At 40.6% G+C, this 20098-nt stretch overlaps 1 long non-coding RNA gene across 1 annotated transcript in view; it reads left to right on the top strand.

The window, feature by feature from the left end:
• Positions 1-310: 310 nt before the first annotated feature.
• Positions 311-20098, top strand: part of LOC142827596 (uncharacterized) — a 36768-nt gene continuing 16980 nt past the window's right edge. Inside the window, exon 1 of the long non-coding RNA XR_012902281.2 lies at positions 311-616. This is a non-coding gene — a long non-coding RNA (uncharacterized LOC142827596). The remainder of the gene's footprint in view (positions 617-20098) is intronic.

Here is a 20098-nt window from a genome sequence, read left to right as displayed (position 1 = left end):
CTCAAAGCCTCTGCTCTTTTGGACAATCCTAGCTAGGAGGCATACATACCTAATCTTGCTTGGTCTAGCTATACACTGATGTCACCTTATACTAAAAAGCTGAAGCATGATTAGTGTTTCTCATCTCAAATCAATCTCAGATGATGTATTGAAACACCCCCAGGAGAACTGGTGTAGGCAGGAGATCAGTATATCTTGTCAGTATCTGGGAGGGAGGTGAAATGGAGGAGGGAGAAGGGAGCAATTTCTTTCTGAAAAGCTTTTCCCAGCTGAGAATCAGAGGGGAAGTAACTGCTGAAGACTCCTGGAAGCCAACAGGCTTAATCAGCTCATGTGAAGTCACTCAGTGCTGGCACCTTAGAGAGCGCCACACAGCAGCGGGGCTGGCTGTTTTCAGGTACTGACATGGTGCTTGAGGAATCATACTGCACAGCCATTGTCTAGGTCACATTTATCCTGTGACTTTCCATGGCTAACTGCTACGCTATGCTTTGCTGGTTGGATCTGTTGCTCCAAATTAAAGTCTGGCTATGGAAGAGGGCCTAGCATGTGCATGAGGTCACGGAGCTGGATCATGCAGCTTGGACTTTGCTTCTGCCAGGAACAAGAATTAAAGGTGAGTTTTCAATCTAGAAGCCTAGGAACTGAGCCACAGAAAGTGAGTTTCTGCAGCCAATGAGTTTGGAGTAGGCTGTTCCAGGGGGTCTGTGACATTTACGTTTAGAATACAAATGACTCACCCATTTTTTGTTCTTTTCTTTTAAAATTGCTGTTTGAGCGCTTGCATTTACTAGCTGGTTTCTGCAGGCCTCCCACATATTCAGCTGCCATTGAAGTTCATTGGAGTTGCCCATGGAGGCCTTCTCAGAACTGGTGTGTAAAATTGCCCTTCTGTGTCCCCTGTACCAGGTTAAAGCGTGTCCCACTTCCTCAGAAGTCTCAGAGGGGTAGCCATGTTAGTCTGTAACATTAAAAATGTGTAGTCCTGTGACACCTTAGGGCTCAGCTAGACTACATTCTTCTGTCAGAAGAGGAATGTAAATGAGCCCAATCGAAAGCGCAAATGAAGCGGAAATTTAAATATCCCGTGCTTCATTTGCATATTTGCGGCCGATCGCTTTTTTTGAAAAAGGGTTTTTCAAAAGTGAAACTGCAGTCTAGATGGGGTTCTTTCCGAAAGAATATATCATTCTCAGCTGGGAAAAGCTTTTCAGAAAGAAATTGCTCCCCTCCCCCTCCTCCATGTCACTTCCCTTCCAGATATTGACAAGATATACTGATCTCCTGCCTTTTGTTGGTAAGAACCACTTCATAGATGAGTTTGAGTGGAAATAATAGAATCCAAGGGATATATAATAGCAAAAAAAGTACGTGTCGATTGTAGGGCCTGTGTTAATGGAGCTAATTAAGTGGCTGGATGTGCCCCGTTCATAGCTTTTCATGTGAAAATACAGATCCCTGCCTTTGACATTCACATTCTCAGCACTCCAACAGCGTTTTAAAGGGCTTGAGGGTCTGGCCACCATCATTGCTGCCGTAGCAGGGGTGGCAACTCAAGGCCCCAGACCCCTTTGAATTGCTGGGCCCCAGGAAAACTGACCTTTTTGGCCCCAGTTATCGGCAAGCCTGACTGGCTGTTATCACCCCCTTGACATCTACATACTCATGTCCCATTCGCCTCTTGGGGTTGCAAGAGCGCCTCATGTAAAGTGCTAAGTTACACCTTCTTTTTTACAGCTGCTTTAGGCACACATGTGCTTCATTGAAGAACTAGGGCATCTGTGGAAAAAAGCTATAAAGACAGAGACACAACCAGCATACCACTAATACTCTCTGGGCCACAGTTTGAAAAGCAGTATTCTAGTATTTCTATGTACTGCAGTACTTTTCGTAGCAAGGCACATCCGGCCAAGGAATCATGTTGTGTTTCACATTAACATTGCAAGCTTCAAAAAGTCATATATTGTATCTGATTTGCCTCGCACTTTGACATGTGCAAGTTGGAATAATACCTGGAATGAGTGGAGTTACACCAGTTTGAAATCAGTCAAACTGAGAGCAGAATCATGTCCAGCATTCCTCGCACACACAGAAAAGAACATTCATTTGCTCTAAAGTTGTTTTGTTTTGCTAATTGGGGATTACAATGTACAGGTTGAACTTCAATACTCCAGTCCAGAAACATACATGGTCTGGAATGGTTTTAGTTACTTCGCTGTCTGCTTATCATGGGTGTGGCCATTTCCTGCAGTCCTGTAAAGTTTGCTTACAGCCACCAATCCTGGCGCTCAGTCTTCTATGCTGATATTTAACTATACATCACTCCTAAATGTCTTCTAAGAGCCCAGCAAGCAGGGGAAGGGCTGGTAATGCTGCTAAGTATGTTTTTTATGCTTTATTTACTTGTTTTCTTGTGTCAATACAATAAAAGTGTGTAACAACACTAACACTTTGTTATGAAGTGAGCTGAAAAGCTTTGACCAGGTATAGGTTTATATAGGATGTATCAGTTCAGTCATACATTATTAAGTAACATTGCAAATGCTGTTCTATTTATTTGCCTCTGTGAAATAAAAGTAAAGAGACCTCTTGACTGCAATATTGACCTCCTGTGGCAAATTCTCTGCTTCAGCACCGATCAGGACCCGAGAGTATCGGTCTACACAAGTTCAACCTATATTGTGTATATAGAAAAAAATCAAAATAAAATGTGGTGACATTTGAGAGCTATAAGAGAGATATTAAGTGAGCAACTGGACAAAAAATAGATTATTAAACACAAAACTGTGGGTACGTCTAGACTGAAAGTTTCTTTTGAAAGAAGCTTTTTTGAAAGAGCGCTTTTGAAAAAGCTTCTTTCAAAAGAGAGCATCCACACCTCAAAACTGGATCGAAAAAGCGATCTGCTTTTTTGAAAGAGAGCATTCAGACTGCATGGACGCTCTCTCGAAAGAAAGCCCTGGTTGCTATTCACAGAATGGCCACCAGGGCACCTGTGCTTTTCTCGATTGCCTCTTCTTTCGAAAAATGACCCTGTTCTGCTTCCACACATGCCTTTTTTCAAAAGAACTCTTTTGAAAAAGACATTCTTTCTCATAAATTGAGGGTTACCAATGTCAACCCTCCCCCCCACACACATTCTTTCAATTTAATTTTGAAAGAATGCGATTGCAGTGTGGACGCAGGTGAAGTTTTTTGGAAAAAAAGGGACATTTTTTTCGAAAAAACAATGTAGTCTAGACATACCGGCTACGTATGTAGGAAGAAGAGATCCTCCGGAAAAGGGCTTTATTCCGGAGGATCGCGCCAGTCTAGACGCTTTTTTTCCGGCTTTTCCCCAAGCCGGAAAAAAAGCGGCGGACATGTTTATTTAAATCCGCGGGGGATATTTAAATCCCCTGCGGATTTCCCTATACTGACTTACCTGATTTGCATCCCTTTTCCGGAATTTGTGGCCAGTCTAGACGTAGCCACCCTGAGTTACACAGAGCTCATTATCTAAGTCTGTAAAATGCACCCTGCATGTTTGTAACACTCCAAGCACAATAGTCAGAGATAACAAATAATCATACAATCTGCATGGAAAATGAAAGAATACTGATGAAGTGCAATCCAATTTCTGAGAAGCTAGGTAGAGGTAATCCAGAAAAAAGTAGATTCATAGGCCCAACCTCTATGATTTGTCATTGCCTTCAGCAGGACCACAATTTGTCTCCAGTTCTTTAACTGGAATAATTAAAACCACTTGTGACAACTGACCAGCATTCCAAAGTTCCAGAGATACCACAACTTCCTCTTCATTAATGAAAAGTACTTCAGAATTCCAAGGCAGGATTATTTTCAAAGACTCTGTAACTTTGGTCTCAGTTCAAGGTGCCAACAATTCGTAGTGTGAGGAAAAAATATTCAGACATTTCTTAATTCCAGTTCTGCAATGTAGAATAATTGCTTCTATTTATTTACTGTAGTTCTTCTGTGTTCTCTGAAACTCCAGTGTGATGTACATTTAATTTCACCAATATATGCTAACCCACAACTAGTAGTAATCGTGTTGGCTGCAGTTTGATGAGGTTCCAAATGTCTAATTCCAAACCTATAAAAGTCAATGGAAGTCTTTCCCCTGATTTGAGTGTTTTTTGGCAGAGGATTGTCAACAATTAGGAACAGCAGCAGTTGGATGGCAGCACTTTTTAACAGTGTTCACTATATGATGCATAGACCCTGAAAACACTTGGCATTTCTCTTGAGATTGTCAAGAAATAATATTAACAAATTATATGAATGTGTAGGCTTTTCTCTTTCTATTTATCGAGTATGATAGTGACACTTTACCAGGCCTGATGAGTAAAGCTAAAATGTCTGGAGTTTTAATTTGGAGAGTCATAATAAAGTAGGGATGCCTGTTTAAATCTTATCCCAATAACTGAATCTTTGACACTCTGAACTATTTCCATGAGACTCTGTGGTATCTCATTCTCTTTCCCTTTCCCCTCAAACTCATGTGTCTTCCCAGGAGCCTTTTAGCCTCAGAAAATAGCATGTTGATTTTATATGTTTTTAAAATTCAGTAACACTTCTCTGCTCAAAATTAGCAAGGAACGTGTAAAAGCTGAGCAGCAAAATCAATCCCAATCCATTTTCCCTTAACAGTATCATTTTGAGGTTGTATTTTCCACTTTTGTACTTCACTTGGGTATCTAAAATTCCAAAGCCTGAAGAGCTGAAATAAAAAACGGAATGCTGCTCTTATAGGCTTTATTTTTTACCTGTTAAGTCACTACTTTTCCACATTAGTCACTGGGTAAAGATGTCGGGCGTTGATTCAGACGATGACAATATATAATGTCTTTTCCACATTCAGTTTCAAGCTAGGAGAAGACTTCCTCTCTTGTTTTCACAGGAATTTTGTGAATTCCAGTAGGTATATTTTTCCAGCCTCACAATTTTATTTGCATTTGGAAATTGCCAGTTGAAATATCGCCTTTCCTATGGAAAAGCTGCTAATACTAAATCATAACAGCTTAAGTATATTTCAAGTGCTCAGGTTAGATGGGCTCTTTATGCATCAAGCAGAGTTCCTTGGTAATATTGTGATATGATTTTCTGTGGATATCATGAGTGCAACTTATTTTTTGTCCTTATTCCTAGATATAGCATATGGACAAATGGATTAAGAAAACGGGTTACATATACTATAAGGTCATTTGAATTAAAACTTCTGTTTGGATTATCTTTCTGAGAGTAAATGTGGTAATTGAAGCAGGCAGGAAAATAAGAGGAACTACTGCACATATGCTTAGTGGTGGTTGGTAAGAATCATCTTGAGGTTAGGTGGTTGTCTATAGGAGACTATGGGTCTGTCTCCCAGAGCCAGACAGAGACAGACCCATAGTCTGGGAGACAGACCCATAGTCTGGGAGACAGACCCATAGTCTCCTATAGACAACCACCTAACCTCAAGATGATTCTTACCAACCACCACAGGACATACCACACTAATACCAACCCTGGTACCTTCCCTTGCAACAAACCCCGTTGCCAGCTTTGTCCACATATTCATTCTGCTGATACCATTATTGGACCTAACCAAGTGAGTTATAAGATCAAGAACACATATTCCTGCGCATCCAGAAATATAATCTATGCTATCATGTGCCGAAAGTGTCCGTCTGCTATGTACATTGGACAAACATCTCAGACACTTCGCCAAAGGATTAATGCCCACAAAACAGATATCAGACAAGATCACAAAGAGAAAACAGTTTCTTGCCACTTTAACCAGAAAGGACACTCTCTAAATCACCTGCATTCTGCTACAAAGACCTTTTACATCTGCACTTGAAAGGGAATCCTCTGAACTGTCATTCATGTTAAAATTCGACACTTGCCAACAAGGACTTAACAAGTCTTTGAACTTTCTCACCCATTACCAAGACAGTTTCCCCAATTATCACCTCTAATACCATTAACTCACAAACATCCCACTCTCCCTACCTCTAATATCATCAATTCACAGACACTTACCTTCCTTCCTCCCCCTCCCCCCCCGCATTCCCCTCCTGTTCTGCAATGTGATTTGTCCTTTTCATATGTGTTCATTTTTTTAATTGTATCCTTTGGTATATATGGTTGTGACTACTTTCTTCCACTATTTGATCTGAGGAAGTGGGTCTGGCCCACGAAAGCTCATCATCTAATAAACCATCTTGTTAGTCTTTAAAGTGCTACATTGTCCTGCATTTTGCTTCAACTACCCCAGACTAACACGGCTACATTTCTATCACTATTCATCATATTATTGACATTTTGGGAACTGTCTCCATGATTTTGCCTCCTCAATATCCCTTGAAATATACAGACAACTGGAATAGAGCTATCAGTATCTGAAGCTGTCAGGGCAAACTGATAGGTGAGCTGTCTCTCCTCCTCTTGGCCAAGTCTCTCAGCTCCCCCACTTTCAGCTTCTCCATTTCTTTCAAGTGACAGATTTACAGAGATTGGGTGATCTGGATGAGCAAACTAACCCACCAGCATCTCTAATTTTGGAATAAAACATTGAGAAAAAATAACCCAGTAGTTCCTTGAGGAAGTGAGAGATTGAGATCAAAGCCAAGAGTTTCATGCCAAAGCCTATTTAACTCAGGGGCAAATAGTTTTTATTTAGGGACTGTAGACCTGATTCTAATTTCACATAGATGCAAATCAAGAATAGCTCAATTGAGGTCAATGGAATTACACCACTGTAAAATTAAGGACAGTGACATCAGAATTAGACCTTAACGTCATCTTCTCTTTTCATCACAGGAGCAATTATAGCTAATGACTGCTAAATATTAAAGGTGGTATCTTGTTAATGGCCAGATAAGTAGTTAAATAACATAACAAGTATACTGAACTAACAGGACAGGCATGGTTAAAGTAGGAGAAATCATTCAGGGACTGAGCAGACTATTTAAGGTGGTTCTAGCTAAAGGTAGTTTCCTGCCAGTCAAAAGGAAGTGATCTACATTTGTCTCTGCATTTAGAAGAAGAGATGCTTGTGGGGTATTTCTTCAGGAATAGCCTTGCATTCTGGAAGGTGGGATGGCTCTTGACACAAAAATGCATTCCTAAAAAGGACACGTTGATACATTCCCCTGCTAACAGCTTACAACAATTTCAGATTTTCTGTTTTATGGCTATTTCAACATGCAATCACTGTCTAGCTATGAGTTCTCCAGATGAAATAATTTGTGTTCCTTAAATGCAGCATACATGTAGCCTGTGTATACTAACATGTGAAAAATGCAAAGATAGTCAACTACTATCTTTTTTGCTTTGCCTCACATTAAAAAAACCAAACAAACCAGACCTGAATGTATCTATGGCACTTTGCTTTACTCATAAAGTTGAACAATATTTTATTTATCAATCCTCACTTAGTTGGTTCTTTTATAGATAGATAGATATTAAATATACAAGATCAGCAACTCAGGCAAGATCTGTTACATTTAAAAAAGGATACTAAATTGTATGAATATGATCATATCCCTCTAAAAATTAAACATCTTCTTGGGTAACTACTAGTAATATACTAGAAAATCTCTGACTATTTTGAAATGGAAAAAAAAACCCCTTACATATAAAATATTTTTAAAATACTCCCCTTCTGTTGGAAACAATAGCTGTCATTACTGAAGCTAGATCATTTCACAAGACATCATCATTCTGGAAAGAGATATCCCAGAATGGCTGGCAAATATAGTGATCTTATGGAAACAATTTCTGGATGTTCAGCCAATCTGATCCATGTTCTGTCATGTTAAGCTGGAAAATAAAATCTGTTTTTCCCCATAACTTCATACTGCTATGCCTAATCATTTCACTCAAATCTAGTTACAGCCTAACAGAAAAGCCATCAATAAATTGGATGAAAGTGAAGAGACATACGAGTTTTTGTCTGAAGAAACTCTGGAGAGTGCAGCGCAATTAGACTATGTCTACACCATGAGATTATTTCAAAATAAGTTATTTCAAGATACTAGCTCCCGAAATAACTATTTTGAAATAAATTTATATCTCAAGGAAAAAGGATTTATTTCAAAATAACCAAAATTATTTTGAAATAACAGGCTTAGTAGTGTGGACACTTTGCTTCTTATTTTGAAATAAGGGGAGTTATCTTGAAATAACTCCTCAGTGTAGACATGCCCTTAGTTACTGCAGGCATGATACAAGTCATCATGGTCCAATTCAGTGGTTCATCTCTATGCAGCAAGACTGTTTAAGCACTACAGTTTAAACAGGAGAGTAGTCCAATTGACTTCAAACATAGAAAATCTTGTCCCAATAAGGCCAGCATAGAATACCCACCCATCAGTTAAATTAGATCAGTGGTGGGCAACCTGCGGTCTGCAGGTTGCATACAGCCCATTGGGGTTCCAGGAGGACTTGCAGGTGGCATAAAGGATCTGTCGAAAAAGGCTTGCTTTCTTCACAGCTCCCCCTCTAGACTGCTGCTTTTTGCTGACAAAGTGCAGAGTTGGCAAAAACAACGACCATTTTAATGCAAATTAAGCGTGGGCTATTTAAATCACTACTTCATTTGCAATGTCAACCTGCCTAATCTGCATCCCTCTGCCGACATAGGAATGCAGTCTAGACATACCCTTCAGGTCAGCCCACCTATTGTCAGAAATGGGTTGTTAATCTATCTATAAACTTTATGTCCTACATACTGCCTGTATTTCTTAGGGTTTTCAATCAGTCCTTCAAATTTATATCAGCAATTTTAGTAAGATTTGCATGGAAATCTAGAGGCCATTTTCAAAAAGTTAGGTCCAAATCCTCACCACTCATAGGGTATGTCTACTACCCCGCTAGTTCGAACTAGCGGGGTAATGTATCCATACCGAACGTGCAAATGAAGCCTGGGATTTGAATTTCCCGGGCTTTATTTGCATAAATCAGCTGGCGCCATTTTTAAATGCTGGCTTGTTCGAACCCCGTGCCGCACGGCTACACGCGGCACGGGCTAGATAGTTCGAACTAGCTAGCCATTCCGAACTATCTGTACGCCTCATTCCACAGATAGTTCGGAATGGCTAGCTAGTTCGAACTATCTGTACGCCTCATTCCACAGATAGTTCGTACAGATAGTTCAATCTGTGGAATGAGGCGTACAGATAGTTCGGAATGGCTAGCTAGTTCGAACTATCTAGCCCATGCCGCGTGTAGCCGCGCGGCACAGGGTTCGAACGAGCCGGCATTTAAAAATGGCGCCGGCCGGCTTATGCAAATAAAGCCCGGGAAATTCAAATCCCGGGCTTCATTTGCACGTTCGGTATGCATACATTACCCCGCTAGTTCGAACTAGCGGGGTAGTGTAGACATACCCATATAATCTAGCGCAATCCAATAAACTCATGCAAACCCATGGGGTTGGTTTGAATTTAACAGTTATAACTGACAGTGGTTTTCCTTTAATGCCAGCAATTAACTGGCTGAAGGGTTTTTTTATGTCTCTCAAAATGTATTCCATTCTAGAGAGGTGTGAGAGTTCAGATAACCTTCATTTACATCATTTACAGCATCCAAACAGTCAACGGTTTATCTGAATTAGACTGATAACCCAGTGCGTTTGAGAATGGCATCTACTGATGCTGAATCCTGTATACAGTGTTGCTTAATTACAAAGTGGATCTTGAAACACAGCCATTCTTTCAATCAGATGTTTGATATGTTTAAAAAATACGTGATACTAAACTACAAAAAAAGAAGTAAAGTTGAGTTATATTTATGTTCAGCATTTCAGGATCTCCCTTGTGATTCAATGAATTCACCATGTACATAATAAAGAATTCTAACCCTCCTAAATTATTAATAATAATTAATAAATCTAGAAACAGTAGTTGACCACTGTATGTGTTGATATGTGTGTTAATGTAGGATTAAAGCTTTATGGAGAAAGCCACCACTGAAGTCTGCCTGTTCACCAGCTGATTCCCAATTAGGGGGCAGTGCAACTTTTTATATGCACAGATAGTGATTGATGGGGATGATCATTTGTCATGTCATATCCTGGGAAACATGATTCTGCTGGAAAAGTCTCTGTGTCAAAAGGCCAGGCTGTGGTAGATGTACAGCTGTTGTTCAGTTTAGTAGCCAAAACAATTTTACTTGTGTTACTGTTGACCCTTTTTGAGTCAACATAGCCAAGCAATTTTTGAAAACGTACTCATATTTCTTCTGTTTTTTGCATTATCACCAAGGGTGAACCATCCAGAATCAGTTTGTTGTAGGTTAATGAAGGGAAAACAAAAAGTGGTCAGAGTATGAATCCATACATGCCTTTCCTCTTCATTTTTAGTCCTACTTACCAACAGAGAATAAGAATGTGATCCAAGAAACAAAGTATATGCAGTTTATTTCAGCAATGACTTGTTCTTTTAGGGTCTGATCCTGTAATGCTAATCTATGACATGGAACCCTGCCAGATTTTAATGGGATTCCACATGGACATTGGAGGCAGTATTTTCATATTGCACAGCAAAATAAACGCCATGCTAGGGAATTTCATTTTGTATAGTCAAGTCCTTAAAATCACTGTCAATAAATCACAATACTATTCACCACAGCTACAGTGAACTAAGTCATGTGAAAATAACTAAGCATTTGCAGGCATCAATTTCACTACCACTTGTTTTTGTAGTTATCCTCTGTAAATTTGCTCCTATATCCTCTGGTTAAATGGCTATATATCTAGTATTAAGGTTAGCATTTATTTAAAGTGCCCATTGGCTGCTAGGCACTTTACAGATCTGTATGAATACAAGGTCCCCGCATGAAAGTATTTATAACAAACTGCAACTGAAAAGTGAAGGTTATCTTGTAACATGTGAGTGCCACGATTTCTCTGTGGTTGCTTTTTAATAATTTAGATGAGAATGTTTTCCAGAACCTGGAGTATTGTGTCCAGTTCTGGGTCCCCCATTACAGAATAGATGTGTACACACTGGAGAAGTAGAGGGCAACAGAAATGATTAGGGGGCTGGAGCACATGACTTATGAGGAAAGGCTGAGGGATTTGGGCTTATTTAGTCTACAGAAGAGAAGAGTGAGGGGAGATTTGATAGTACCCTTTAACTACCTGAAGGGAGGTTCCAAAGAGGCTGGAGAGAGGCTGTTCTCAGCGGTGACAGATGACTGAACAAGGAGCAATGGACTCAAGTTGCAGTGGGGGAGGTCTATGTTGGATATTAGGAAAAACTATTTCACTAGGGCTACGGGCTACAGTATGAACATTTTCCGGAAGAGGAAATGCAAATGGAGTACTTATTAGCATATCTTGCACTCTCATTTGCATATTTTGAGTTTTTGAGGTAGAAGGGATTTTGCACAAAGGGGGGGTTTGGCACAAAAAGGCGCCGTCTACAAAGCACTTTTTTTGCACAGAAACCTCTTCCACAAAAAGAATCGGAAGATAGTATACAAATGAGAGAACAGGATATGCAAATGAGCACTCTATTTGTATTTCCTCTTCCGGAAAAGTTTCATAGTATAGCCATAGCCTAGGAGGGTGGTGAAGCACTATAATGGGTTACCTAGGGAGGTGGTAGAATCTCCATCCATAGAAGTTTTGAAGTCCTGGCTTGACAAAGCCCTGACTAGGATGACTTAGTTGGGGTTGGTTCTGCTTTGGGCAGGGGGTTGGACACAGTGACCTCCTGAGGTCTCTTCTAGCCCTATGATTCTATGATTCTAACTTTGCCTCATCAGAGCAGCATAAAGTGGCAGGTGTCCAGGAAAGTGTCTGACTTAAATGTTGAAGCAAGAGGGAAGATTTGTAGCAGCAAAATCAAGAAAGTGTGAGAAGGTGTCACGGTGTTAGGGTGGTGGGTCTTTTGAGGGATTTTTGCTTCTCCTGACTATGTCTCTTTAGTTTAATCTTGGTCAGGGATTTTTTTTTTTTCAGATACTCATCTTTAATTAAGTCTAACAGTTTGCTTCAGTCTCTTGCTATATTATGGATGCAGCCTGGTACAGAGATATAATCTTTTGCTATCCCAGGACTTTCAGCCTGTCCTTTCCTCTCTCTACTGTTACTTTATAACAGGCTTTTTCTCTATTGGCAGCAACTGTGGGTGACTGTCTTTACAATTAGCAGCTACATAGGGGTGTGATATTTGCGTGTAAACTAGAGAGACTGTCCTCTATTTATGCTAAATATGGGGATTGTAGGTCCCCTTTCAGCAGACATTTCACAAAGAGATCAAGCTGCTTTACTTTCTATCTGCTTACACACCCTTATTGGCTTTTTTTGTGCTTCAGTTCCAACTTTTGCATTTCATTAATTTACCCCATTTTATATTCATGAAAGTAGATTTATCAATAAGAACATAAGATTGGCCATACTAGGTGAGATCAATGATCCATCCAGCCCAGTATGCTGTCTTCTGACAGTAATCAAAGCCAGGTGTTTCAGAGGGAATGAATAGAATAGGTGATCAAATGTTAAACATAGCTTACCTTATGATTAATTTTGGTTTTATGAGCTTATGCAGCATAAGCAGCTTGGGGCAGATTTTCAAAGGCATTCAGGAGGCTAAAGATTCAGATAAGTACTTGGTGGAAATTTCAAAGGAACCTAGGCAGGTTAGGTGCTTTTGAAACTTCTAGAAATCTATCTGAATCTTCATCCTCCTAAATACCTTAGAAAATCTGACCTTTAGTTCCGCTTCTGATGCTTCACAGATCAAGCCTTGGATCTAGGAATCTTTGGATTTAATATAGCTCTCTAGCTCTAACCTATCAGATGAGGAAAATGTATGCATAAAAAATTTATGTTAAATAATTAAAACAACCCAATGTATTAGGCTTGATGAGTTTAGAGGATAAATTACATCCTCTGGAAAAATTAGAATATTAATTTTTCTCATATGGTTTCTGTACCTGTTTACACTAGGCAAAGTCAGAAACCTTTAGACAACACTATCCCAATGGCTCAGCTTAATAGCAAACCAATGGAATATTTAACAATCCATTAACATCTTTGTGAATAGTTAGTCTGGTTTAGGGCAGAAAGCAAAATGCAAGAGATCCCTTGCCTGCTTCATTGTATGTATTAGCATTGATTGACGTAATTACATGAAAAGTAAAATTTTCAAGTAGATTAGGCACTATTAGGAGCCTGAGTCTCATTGACTTCCACATGATTAAAGAGACCGGTGGTAAGCAATCAGATTACACAGTGACAATAACTAATAGCAAATGCACACGGATTATATATATTATAAGTAGCAGGCTGAAATATGTTTCCAGGCTCTTAAATCACTTATGCACCTTTATAAGGTTTATCCTAGATCTGCTTAATCCTAATTTAAGAATGTTTTATTCATGTGGCACATTGTCTCACAGATCATTCTTTGCGTTCTATTGCTAATCCATAGGAAGGCATTCTCTCTTCCCGCCAGAGTAAAACTTCTCTTCTCAGTCTGTTGACTATAAACATACTTGTCTCATTAATGTATTTATTTGCAGTGCTTCAGGCCCTACTTGAATTGTGGGATAATTGTCAAATAATTGCAGCTGAGTTGCAGACAAAATATAAAAAATCATGGAAAAGTAATAATGGGCCTTTATTAATTGTGGTAATTTGGAAAAGCTAGAGAACACTGGTTTGTTTCAGAGAAATTTGCTTGAACAATATACACACTCAAGTATTATTTTATGCCTGCTAATTTTTTTACTAACGAGACATTTTGTTGCAACTATATTATAGGGTTTGTCTACATTATACCATTATTTCGAGATAACTAGCATTATTTCAAACTAACCATGTGAGCGTCTGCACAGCCATTCCGTTATGTCAAAATAATTTTGAAATAATGGATGGTTTATTCCGAAATCTGTAAACCTTATTCTATGAGGAATAACGCCTATTCCAAACTAGGAATTTCTAAATAAGGCATATGTAGAAGTTCCACTGCTGCTATTTCGAAATAGCCCCTCACCAGGGCCATTCTGTTATTCTGCCCTAGTGCCTCCTGGGAATCTACATGAGGATAGCATGTTTATATTAGGGAAGCCTGCCTCAGATTAATTTTGAGGCTTCCCTTCAGTGTACACGTGCTATTTCAAAATAAACTATTCTGGAATAGCTTATTTTGAAATAAACGTGCAGTGTAGATGTACTCATAGTCATTTTAAAATGTCTACCCTGTACTTTTAATTTACATCAAATGTGCTTTGATGTAAATTAAAAGTACAATCACCTATGAAATAAACCAGATGATTTCATACCCTCCATATTCAGAAAATAACCAAACAGAAATAAAATCAACCCAACCAGACTTGCTTCACCTATAAATATAACCTCACAGTGCCCCTCTTACTCCTAAATGGACCTTGAAGAATGCCCAGAAGATGAACCAATCCATGCTATTTCAGATCACGTGAGGGGAGTAAATTGCAAAGTCCGGGGTCTCTCCAGAAGACGAGCATGTTGGTGGCTTTAGTCTCAGCTGTGAGGACTCCAGCGCCCTGTTCCCCTAAAGGGATGCAAACTCAGGGATTATCAGGGGAGCCTGGCACAGGGTGGCTGTAGTGGTCCCCCTCCTGCACTCCCTACATGGTGGAAGCCATGGGAAAGTGGAGCAAGTGCACCCACTAAGAGCGCTGCTCTTCCCCATGCCTCCCACTACCATGGGGTGTGTGTGGGAGCCCAATGGCTGCTGCTGCCACCCTGCACCAGTCCCCTACTGGTAATCCCATGGCTGTGTCCCTTGGGGAATGGGATGCCATGATGGGTGGGGGAGAGAACAGGGCAGTGGTGGAAGGGGGGGCTTGGGAAACAGGTTTGAACATGTCCCTCCCCAGCCGCTGGGTCTCTTGGGCCAGATTGGATATATGCTCTGGCCTGTAGATGGCATACAGGCTGTGAGTTTGAGACCCTGGATCTAAAAGGAACTATTGACCACACTCAGCCAGGGGGCACATACTGTTCAAAGAGCTGCCTTTTACTAAAGTGGTAACATTCCAGGATCTAATAGAGAGCCAGGAAAAATGAGCAGGTGGCCCCCAGAGAACAAGACCCTGAGAAAACCTCCCAATATAAATCACAGATTTCACCCTTGAGACTAACCACAGACCTGTCACAGCCAAGTGCAACAGGACATGATATTTCACCTTTGTCTTGACAGGTGGATACACACATCAGTCCTCAGTTTGACATCTGGCTGCAGTTCTTGTCAAATTCAAAAATGCTTCCTCCTGCCAACACACATTTACTACTGTTTTATCTGGACTGAACCAAGAGCTTCAAGTTTGCATCCAGATGATGGGAGCCACTCTAGAGTTACATGGCACCATCAGCTCTGAGATCTGAATCTGGCACTGGGTGGTCAAAGAAACAGCAATATCCCAATGTGATGAAAAAGAGAGGAAAGAATTTGTCATGAGGTGAGGCCTTGGGGGGGAGGGCTGATGTCACAGGGTGAGGGAGAAATGGAGGATTTGCCACAGTGGGCTTAATTAAAAGAAGTTTGAATTTTCAGAAGAAGTGAAAACTCTGTTGCCAGCCATTTCCCATAAAAAGCTATGTTGCTTGTGAAAATTACCCACTGAATGCCATATAAAATGGATAATCGGTATTAGGATTTGTGTTATTCTACATGGTGAAAAAATGGAATCCAGGGTGCCCATGTTTGAAAGAAGTCCAAACCAAAGACATATTGGATGTTCTTCGGGAGAATGTTATTACACCAGTGGCCTCATCACACCGTGCCAAAGATCCACTGAAGGAAAATATGGTCTACTCAGCTAGTTCAAACAAACCAGACTAGAGCTCATGGACAGAATTCCTCAGCGTTAGTACACTTCATGCCAGGACAAACTAAGTTCATTACTGTCTATGCAACTTCCAAGAATATACCAGTGAAAATAAACACAGGTAATAATTTCTGACATTAGTGACAGGGCTTTTACAATAGAAAATCTTCCTCCTGATGGAAATTAGAAAGGACAAGTAAAAAATAATTCCTTTAAAATTACAAAAGTGTATTTACAAAAATACAGGAATTGCAAATGAAAAGCTAAAAGAAATCTCTCAAAGGCATGAAAACATTTTTTTGAAATTAATCCAGAAAGAAGAACAGAGAAGTTTTATTACTTTGCCAAAGGGAAAACTTTGTTTACTGTTGGCTAATAGATCCAATTCTTTAAAATGTACGTAGGGAGGTGTGGATGTGTTTGATGCATTTCATCCATTACACTTGAGTCAAGGTGGGGATTTTCCACCTGATTAAAAAGGGAAAATGGAGTATTTTGTACTTGGATAGCTAACTGCCTCCCTTTCTTCTGTGCTACTGCTTGTGGGGGGGCAGGGGTGTGTGTGCTTTGGAGTGTTGGCAACTGGTGAGGTGCCCAACCTGGATGGCAACCCCATCTCCATCAACAACACAGAAGGGAGGGAGGCAGGGTATGGTATTGTCACCCTTCCTTTTGTGCTGCTTCTGGGGGCAGGGTTGCTGTTCAGGTTGGTGCTAACTTCTAAGCTGGGCAGCAAGAGAGTGTGGGCGCTAGGCTCAGAAGGTAGCTTGCCATCAGCAGCAGGGCTGCTATTGCCACTCACTTTCTGTGCCGTTGCTGGTGGAAACCTGGTTTTCCAAGCTGAGCAGCCAGAGAGTGGCGGCTGCTGGCAGGAGACCCAGCTCAGAAGTCAACACCACCATCAGCAGCAGCACAGAAGGAAGGGTGGTGTTGCATGGTATTGCCAGCCTTCCTTCTGTGCTGCTGCTGGTGGCATCTTTATCTTCTTTCTTACCCTTTTCTCTGAATTGGTTCTCAAGAACAATTTTTAAAAATAATTGTTATCAATGAACTGGAAAAAATATAAAATCCCTGCTGGTAACATGTGGGTGACAAAATGTGAGTAGAGAGGTAAATAAGGATGAGACCAAGGTAGTGAGAGAGAGTAATCTAGATCCCTTGGGAAGCTGGACCCATGCAAGTGAAACACCGTTTTCACAGTCAAATTGAAATCCCTAGCTCTAGCCCCAAGTTGTGCAGGCCACAGCCCTGGAATGGGGAACTGAATCTAGGCAAGCAGGGCTTCTGAACAGGATTTAGGGGTTATGCTGGACAAGTGACACATTCAGTGACACTTGTGAGAAATATATGTTTCTGAAAAGTTTTGTCTGGTGTCAATCTGAGTGCGAAAATTTTCAGACTTTTTGGTGACTCAAGAACATCCATGGGGGAGGTGTGTTGCAGAGCAGGGATCTCAAATGTCATCTTTTTTATCTAGGTGAAGTGTCCCTTAATTGCTGGACTAAAGGCAGAGCAGTATTAGCAACACCCAAAGTATCTGTTCTGGACCTTTGGTCACAGGCCCAAATGGCGTGTGACAAATTTGCTATTCCTTTCAGGTCACTCCAAACTGCATTTTTCATTCAGTGACCCTCTTTGTCCAAAAATGTCACCCAGGTTTCCATAGAACACCCAGAGCTAAATTCACAATTAGGTTGAGGTGTGCTGACACTGAAGGTCACCAGGCCTAACTTTCAGATGACTCTCAAAACCTGGCCTATTCAGGGATATGTAGCACAATAAATATACCAGAGGCAATTGGTGGGTGCAGGTTGTGAGGCTGAAATCTTAGAATCATAGAATCCTAGGGCTGGAAGAGACCTCAGGAGGTCATCAAGTCCAGCCCCCCATATTGAAATATTGAATTGAATTGAAATACTTCATTCAATTCCAATTCTTAAAAAAAAAAATCAAACTATTACACCAGCATTTTCACTTTTCAGGGATGAGTGTGACATGCTATTTGCTGTGTGAATTTTTAGTTGAAAAGTTCCAAGAGCCAGCAGACACAATCTAGGATTTAAGAGGGGCTAGAAAGGATGGGAGAGAAAGTGGCATTGCCATAATTTTAGCAGAGGTACCATGTGTGGACTCAAAAATAGCTTGTGAGTGTGGAAATCTGGGATAGACAAGAACTCTATGTAGAATGCTGCCTTTGTATACAAGGATGCATATAACCCTTTGATACTAGAATAGAGGTGTGGGGAAGTGTATATATTCAGAAATCTCTAGCTGTGCTTGCCAGTGGATATGTTAACTGAGATTTATTTGGGGTAGAGGTTAAAGTGTTGGTTTTGATCTATAAAGCCCCCAGGAATCCCTATTTATCTGAATTTTTTGTTGGCAAACTTTGGCAGTCTAACAATGATACGCATGAGAAGACCTTCCTTAATGTATTTTTGTCCCTACCAACTCTATTTAGTATAGGGTTACTCTCTTATAGGAACTTTGTTCCAGGTTATCTTTCTGGTACTGGTCCTTTACATTTGGCAAATCACACAGCTGCAGTCCTAAAGTAGCCATTTTGTAGATGATTGTTGCTTGCTGTTTCCACCTCTCTTGTAGCCAAAAATGTTCTTAACTCCTTTTGTGCTGTCCTCTGGTTTTTAAATTTCATATGGCTGAGGAGATGACACATTCTTGTAAGTCTTTATACAATAGCCTCATGTGTTACATAGTGTCATCTGTTTATAATGATGGTTGTGTCTAGAAATTCTAATATCACTAGAGCTGTACTTGGTATATATATTACTTACTATAACTTTAATGTTTCATTGATGTTTGTTCTGGAAAGTGTGGATAATTTGATCCACTATATAGTAGAAACTTACTGCAGAACAATGAATAATCAAGAGAAATGGCAGGCTATAGAGTTTCTGCCTACAATTATCTGTAGGCTAACTGAGGAATTAAATGTTGTAAAGGTTTGGTGTTGGTTTGTAGTGAGGCCACAGAGTGCCTCTGATTTGGTGTTGAGAGTAATTGGTAGTAACATAGGGAATGATACAAAAATGCAGGCTGCAGTCTGAAGCCTTAGGATATGTCTACATTAAAGCTGGAGTGAGTTTCCCTGGTTGGTTAGATGAAGTGGTGCTAGTGGGGCTAGAGCTAAAAGTGTATCAGCGTGGGTGTAAAGGCTCACATTGCAGTTCAGGATCTCAAGCCCTCTCCACCCCATGGCTCTAAGCTCAAGTGGCTTGTCCGAATCTCTGCCAGAGCTTCAATACCCACTCTCATATTTTTAGTGGACTAGCACTAGTGTCTGTCTGCCCGTGTTAGGGGGCTCACCCCCAGCTGCAATGAAGATATACCCTCAAGGGCTTCAGCACTTTACAGGCTCAGACCCTAAATGTTCTTATCCTAAAGAAGATTATAACTGAAAATGTTATGCAGTGCAAGATGCTTGGGATCCCACTGAGAGAGGCCAGACTTTTGGGGCCAGCCATTTGGCCCCCTGTGCATCTCAGAGGCTGACATACCCTTGCAAATCCTTGATCCAACAGGAGTTATAGTAAGTCCTGGGGAGTAATTCAAGGCAGTGGATACTCTAACAGGTGCACACATGTCCCCCACTTAGATATGCCCCTAACACAGTCATAGGGCCTGTGAGCAGATCCTGTTCTTCTCCTATCTTGCTTTTACATGAGGGAAACCCTCAGGTGGCTGGTCACACAGCCTCTAAGATTGTTTTATTATTAATCATGTTTATTACTAGAGTGTATGTAAGGGCCAACCAAGAATGGGCCCCCATAAAGGTAGACACTGTTCAAACATGGCGTAATGGCTGGTCATAGCCTTGACAAACTTACAATAAGCCAGATGCAGGGCAAAAAAAGGGGTAAAATATGTGAGCAGAATGAACAATGTTGTGTCAGTAAATGTTGTGTTTGTTCCACAGTTGTGTGTGTGTGAGGGGGGAGGTAAAACACTGAATGGAAAGGGATGTGCACAAAGGAAGAATAGGTGAAGATAAGGGAGAAGGTATGGAGGGAACCTGAGGTGAAGTGTCAGTAAGGGCTGGGGAGTGAGAGAGTTGGATCCAACAGCCAGTCAGGACAGGGCAGAAAAAATCCAGTCAGCTGTAGAAAGTTCTCTGTATGTCCCAAAACTCCTGCTTTGGCTGCTCTGCTCCTACCAGCTGGAGTCTCTAGCTGCTTCATCTCTGCCATAGTATATCTGAGGATCTGGTCTGAGGTATTCATAGTTATCATACAAGGAATTCTCAGTCATTGACTTGAATAGGAATAGGATT

This window comes from Pelodiscus sinensis, chromosome 3, assembly GCF_052426305.1.
Source record: "Pelodiscus sinensis isolate ZL-2025 chromosome 3, ASM5242630v1, whole genome shotgun sequence".
In the NCBI taxonomy this organism is placed as follows: domain Eukaryota; kingdom Metazoa; phylum Chordata; order Testudines; family Trionychidae; genus Pelodiscus; species Pelodiscus sinensis.
Note: the sequence above shows the minus strand (reverse complement) of the source record. Positions and strands in the feature narration are given on the sequence as shown.